Source organism: Sapajus apella, unplaced genomic scaffold (assembly GCF_009761245.1).
Source record: "Sapajus apella isolate SASKATOON/1434 unplaced genomic scaffold, GSC_monkey_1.0 scaffold3, whole genome shotgun sequence".
Taxonomy (NCBI): domain Eukaryota; kingdom Metazoa; phylum Chordata; class Mammalia; order Primates; family Cebidae; genus Sapajus; species Sapajus apella.
This window is the reverse complement of record NW_022436943.1, coordinates 15,774,308-15,780,629: the sequence shown is the minus strand read 5'-3', so window position 1 is coordinate 15,780,629 and position 6,322 is coordinate 15,774,308. Positions and strand designations below refer to the sequence as shown.

Sequence of the window (6,322 nt, the reverse complement as noted above, 5' to 3'; positions counted from 1 at the left end):
TGTCAGGGATAAAGCTTAGACCCAGGAGACTAGGATACTGGTAATGAATGGGTGGACTAAACAGAGAAAGAGAAATCTACTGGGTCTCACAATGATGTAAAGCAGACATGCCAACCAGCATAGACAAGCCTAACTCTTACATGAAAGGAAAGTAAACTTCCATCTTATTTAAGCCACTGCATTTTTTCATGTGTCCTTTTGCTACAGTAACTTACCCTTTATTCTTCTAATTAATACAAGTGCCTTTTATCCTAGATGATCTGGTTACCTAGAATTGGCTTTGAACATGTGGGTTCTAACAGCACGTAGTGTATACTTTATGCTTAGCTCTTGTGCTCCGTTGACTAAATTACCTGCAATTTCCATATTATGTCCATAGCATACTGCTGCATTGGTTTTTGTTGATTTAGAATTATAATATATGAAATGTGAGCAAACTTTGCAAATGGAAATAATTATCCATGAAATAACTTGATAGCCAAAGTTATTTAATAACCACAAAGTTATTTAAATGATTAACATTGTTTACAGCAAATGTTACCAATAATTTAAATATATTTCTGTATGATACTAAAAATATTAGGATGAGAATTTCATTGCTTTTGGATTTTAACAATTGTATGGAACTCATTCAATACCTCTGTTTAGCAAGCAGGAAATTTGTACATACATACCAAAATACATATCGAGGAATAGAATTTTTATAATAGACATATCATGTATGTGATCCACATAGGCACTTCAGCAATCTGTATGTGATCCACATAGGCACTTCAGCAATCTTCCTAGAAGCCACTTGTTTGCTCTAACCTAGAGTTTAAAAATTTTAGTGCATATATGAAATAGTCACTCTTATTCTATGACTAGTAACCCCAGGTTTCTACCTTTAGAATTATCCTTTTGTGTTATGATGCTATTTGGAAAATGTTTCTGCTAAATCAAAGGATATGTTTCCTAGCAAGAAGCTAGTAACACCACAGCAACATTAAAAAATATGAAGGAGGCACAGTGGCTCACACGTGTAATCTCAGCACTTTGGGAGGCGAAGGCGTATGGATCATTTGATGTTAGGAGTTCAAGACTAGTCTGGCTAACACGATGAAATTGTGCCGCTACTAAAAATAGTTTAAAAACTAGGTGGACATGGTGGTGCATGCCTGCAATCCCAGTTGCCTAGGAGGCTGAGGCAGAGAATCACTTGAACTCAGGAGATGGAGGTTGCGGTGATCCGAGATTGCACCACAGCCTTTTTTTTTTTTTTTTTTTTTTTAAATTCCATCTCAAAGAAAAAAAGAAAAAAGTATGAAGGAATGGGACCAAAAAATATATATACTTTTGCTGTTGACAGAGAAAGATGATAGAATATTTGACGCCAGCTTAGAAAATGTAGATCTGAGTGCTAAGATTCCATGAAAGGTTTTGATTACTTACATGGGCAGGCATAGAAAGTACTGATCTATAAAAGCACTAAGAAGGAAAATAAAAGAGGTAAAATAATGCTTACATCACATTTTGCCTGTTTCTCAGCATTCCCACATCGCGTGATATCAAGACCTATGTTCTAGTTAAATATCTTAGAAGATATATAGCTGACCTCAACTCCCTGTATTTATTCTCATAAAATAATCACTTCTTAAAAGATAAGTGTGACCTCCAGGGAGATATTATAGCTTAAAAGGTGTTGTCCAAGACATTCAGGAAGGATCACTATATAAGGTTAGAAGTTAATCTCTGCTACATACCAAGTCTCAAGGGTGGGACAATTCTGAGGCTGTAAGCATTTTCAATCACTTTGATTTATCTCTATGCCTTGGAAGTTATAAGAAATTGTTCTACTAGAGACCATCTCATATTTGTTATTGCAGATGAGATCACATTTTCCAGTTGACCTGAATTAATCTATAGTTGAGATATGAAAAGAATAGGTAAGTATGTGCTGGGAGAAAAATATACATATTTGTAATGGGATTTATGCTTCCCCTCCTTAAGGGTAAGTTATCTACATAAATTATTTAAATTAGTTTGTATGGGAGATTTGTTCATTCTCCTTCCACTATTTATATATTCAATCATTTAGTTATATTAGTATTTACTTGAGTATATTTATTTATACTTTGGGTAATATTTCAACATAAATTTATTTTCTTGCTCAAATTTATTTCACCTTTAGCCATTGGGAGCCTTTCAATTGACTTTTGTGTCATACTGACTTGATCTCTGCAATGGGGTGTGTGTGTGTGTGTGTGTGTGTGTGTATGTGTGTGAGGTATTTAGGAAGATTAATTATTTCCACCATTCAAGTCATCTGCAACTACATTAATGTAGTTACTTAATCATTCTTCTTCTTAATTACCATCAAAGCATGCCAATGTTGGGTTTATAGCATTACATTTTTATCATCTCTCTGTCTTCAGAGCTTCCTAAAAATCCTGATACAATTTATGTGAAGTTAGAAACTACCTGGTCTAACTGGGCTAGGTAGGCCTAACTACCTAATTTGAATGAAAAGCAGGGGAGGGACTCTGCTAGTTCTCAAACTTGGCTGCACATGGAAATACACTAGTGAACTATAAAAAGTACTCATGCCTCAGCTCTAATCTACAGATTGCATTCAAATTTTAATTGTCCCAATAATATCTTTTATAGATCAATTTATTCTGGTTTAACATCTAATTCAGTATCACATACTTAATTTAGTTGTCATATCATCTCTTTAGTCTCCTTTACACAGCTCCAGAGTTATCTTTGCTCTCAGGATCTTGACTGTTATGAAGAGTATAATCCCATTATTTTATAGAATGTCCTTCAATTTTATTTTATTTTTCCTGATGTTTTCTCATGCTTGAATTTATATTATGTATTTTGGCCATGAGTAGAAGCAACATTATGTCCTTCTCAGTTTATCAGAAAGCACAGAAAAATTTAAGGTGCAGAAAAATGTATTTGTTCCATTTTGCGTGATGTTAACTTTGATCACTTGCTTAAGGTGGTGGCTGCCGTGTTTTTCCATTTTAAAGATACTTTTATTCCCCCTTACCATACCCTGCTCTTTGGAAGTAAATCACAAAGCATTGTCACAATCTGTATTTTATTCCCTGCATCCTTGACCTCCTGGTTGATTTTTATGAAATTTTCATATATAAAGGTTTACTGTTTGTGCTGTAGGTTCTGTGGGTTTTTATAAATGCATAGAGTCATATATTCATGACTCTGGTACCATATAGGTTAGTTCCATCGATGTAAAGAATATCCTGTGCTTCCCCTAGTAAACGTCTTCCTTTCTTAATTCCTGAAAACCACTGATCTGATTTTTCATCTCTACATTTTTGCTTTCTCCAGAATATCTTATGAGTGCTGTATATTCAGTATATAGCATTTCTACTCTGTGTTTTTCTCACTTAGCAAGATGCATTTAAGATTAATTCATATTATTGTATGGATGAATAGTGTTTTCCATTTCTCTTGCTGAAGACTTTTTCAACATATATATAACAATGTGTTTAATCCATTCACTAATTGAAGGACATGTTGGTTTCTTCCAATTTTTAGGGAGGCTGAGGAAGCTACTCAGTAGTCTCAGCTACTTGGGAGCCTGACCCTGGGAAGTTTAGGCTGCAGTGAGCATAATTGTGATGCTGCACTCCAGTCCAGGCGTTTCAGTGAGACCCTGTCTCAAAAAACAAACACACACACACACACACACACACACACACAAAACCCAATGAGGACAAAAGCAGAAAACAAATAAAAACCAAAGTGTTTACATCACAATATGCTTTTAAAGACGTTTTGCACTGTGCTTGCATTCCCTTCAATGTTGTTCCTGAAGATGCCCAGCTTCTAACCCCGCTGGAGTCTCTGGAAAGAGGCAGAGTCAGTTTGGTGAAAATGACACAGAGGGGTGGCTGGAGGGGTGGTGAAAGGAGAAAGCAATCTTCCAGTTAAAGATCGGCCCTCAGTAGCAATGTCAACTTGGGGAACGCTGGCCTCCAGAGGAGTCAGAGGTCAGAGCAGGGGCAGGGTGGGACTGGGGCGCTCTACATCTCCTTCAGCAGAGTCTAGTCCAGCAACCTTTGTATACAGAGGAGCTTCTCGTCGGTGCATTTCAGTTCATCTTCCAAATCATCAATCGTCTTTTCCAGCTTGGCTACTCATTTCTCAGCAAAATTTTTATGAGTCCATGGCTCCTTGAGTTTATTGGTATGAATCTTGATCTCTTCCTTATTTGTCTTCCTTTTGAGAGTACTTTTCTTCAGCAGCACACAGACGTTTCAGGTTCTGGTCCATCAGTCAATTGGTTCATCCACCTCTCAGCAACAGGACTCTGCCAGCTCAGCTCCTTTGTCTGTGGATTCCAAGTCTTCTTCAGTAATCACTGGGGTATAAACCACTTCTTCATGCTTCATATGTGCCTCTTCTTCAATGTGCTGAGCTTCTTTGAGTTGGATTTCCCAGAGCTTCATCTTTCCTTTATCTTCTTTTTTTCTTCTTCTTTCTGTTTTTCTTTCTTCTCTCTCTTTCTCTGTCTCTGTCTCTGTCTCTCTCTCTCTCTCTCTCTCTCTCTCTCTGTGTGTGTGTGTGTGTGTGTGTGTGTGTGTGTGAGAGAGAGAGAGAGAGAGAGAGAGAGAGGAAGAGAGGGAGAGAGGATCTCATTCCAATGCCTAGATTAAAGAACAGTGGCATGACCTCAGCTTACTGCAGCCCCAACTTCCCCTACTCAGGTGACCCACCTACCTCAGCCTCCCAAGTAGGTAAGGCTACAGGAATGTGCCACAAGGCCCAGCTATTTTTTTATATATTTTTATTTTTATTGTATTTTTTAACAGAGACAGGACCTTCTCATTTTGCCCTGGCTGGTCTTGAACTCCTGGGCTCAAGTGACCTGCTCACCTTGGCCTTCCAAAGTGTGTGATTACAGCCATAAGCCACCATGCCCAGACTTTTCTTCATCTTTTAAGGCCCAGATTTCAATAACCTTTATACCTTTCTCACTCTCAGCAGCAGCTTTTCCCATGTCTTCCAGATTTTGCAGGGCAGTGGCCACCTGCTCCTGAGCATGATCCAGCTCATCTTCAACCAGTTGGCCCCTAAGGTTCAAGGAGGCCTCTTAGCCTCAGTCTGTTCCTGGGACTGCCTTTCTCCCTACACTCCTCACTGGAAGCATTTGGCTCTCTCCTCTGTATCATCAGTCTGTTGCTGCAGAGCTGGGGGCTCCAGCTTTATCGTTTTGATGGTGGTGGTCCCAGCCATGGTGACCACCCAGTTGCTGCTCACACTTCCATCCCTGCCTCTTCCTCATTAGTGATGTTGTGCACTTATATTTTCTTCTGAGAGATGTTTATTAAGCTCATTTTCCCATATTTAAATTAGATTATTTGTTTTTCTGCTTGTTTGGTTATTTTTTCAGCAGTTTCTCATTTTCTGGCACAACAAGTTACTCTAGGATCATCTTATGTATTTCCTGCCTCAGATTTCTACAAGGATCTCTGGTTCCTTTGATTAAAGAATAGTGTTAGAAATCAAGATCTGGATGCTGTGTGGATGACTCACTTTTTAATTTTTATTTTTCTTAAGAGCTGGAAGACTTGCTGTGTTGCCTGGGATGGTATCAAATTCCTGGGCTCAAGCAATCCTCCTGCTTCAGCCACCCAAGTGGCTGGGAGGCAAGTGCCACTGTGCCTAGCTTAACTACTAGCTTGTGAAAATCTTAGCTCTGTTCACCCCTCAAGCACTGAGAGCTTCTGATCCTATCTATTGTTTCAGGTTATGCTGTGCTCCCCCCTCAAATGTTGGTTTTCTAAAAATCCACAATCCCTGTGGTGTTCATTCTACATGCTATTTGAAGAACTTTACCTATCTTCATGTCTTACATTACTATCTGATGCTGCCAGCCCTCAAATCTGTTCTTCAATCCTGACTCTTAACCTGAAGTAAGGACTCCAACTGCCTGATGAGCCTAAATAATTGAATTCCACAGGCACCTTAACCTAGACATTCCAAAATTGAATCCACTATCTTTTCCTCACTAAATCAGCTAATCCTATTTTCCTAATCTCCATTAATACCAACCACTGTCCACTCAGTTAACTCACCAGCCATCAGAGTCTTTCTAGTCTCTTCTACGACTCTCATTCTGCCTCCTACACAATAATCAAGTTCTGTTCATTCTATTTCCTGAGATTTTTCAAAGTGACTCTCTCCTTTTATTTCTACAACTTCTTACCTCCAATCTAGTTCCAGTTTTTATACCTGTCACTTGAGCTATTCGAATTTTCACTGTCCACAGCTTTGCCTCCTCAGAACCATCCTCTAACCTGAGGTC

General features: G+C 38.6%; 1 pseudogene; it reads right to left on the bottom strand.

Moving 5' to 3' along the window:
* Positions 1–4,037: 4,037 nt before the first annotated feature.
* On the bottom strand, positions 4,038–5,863 carry LOC116529892 (annotated as a pseudogene).
* Between the last annotated feature and the right edge of the window lie 459 nt (positions 5,864–6,322).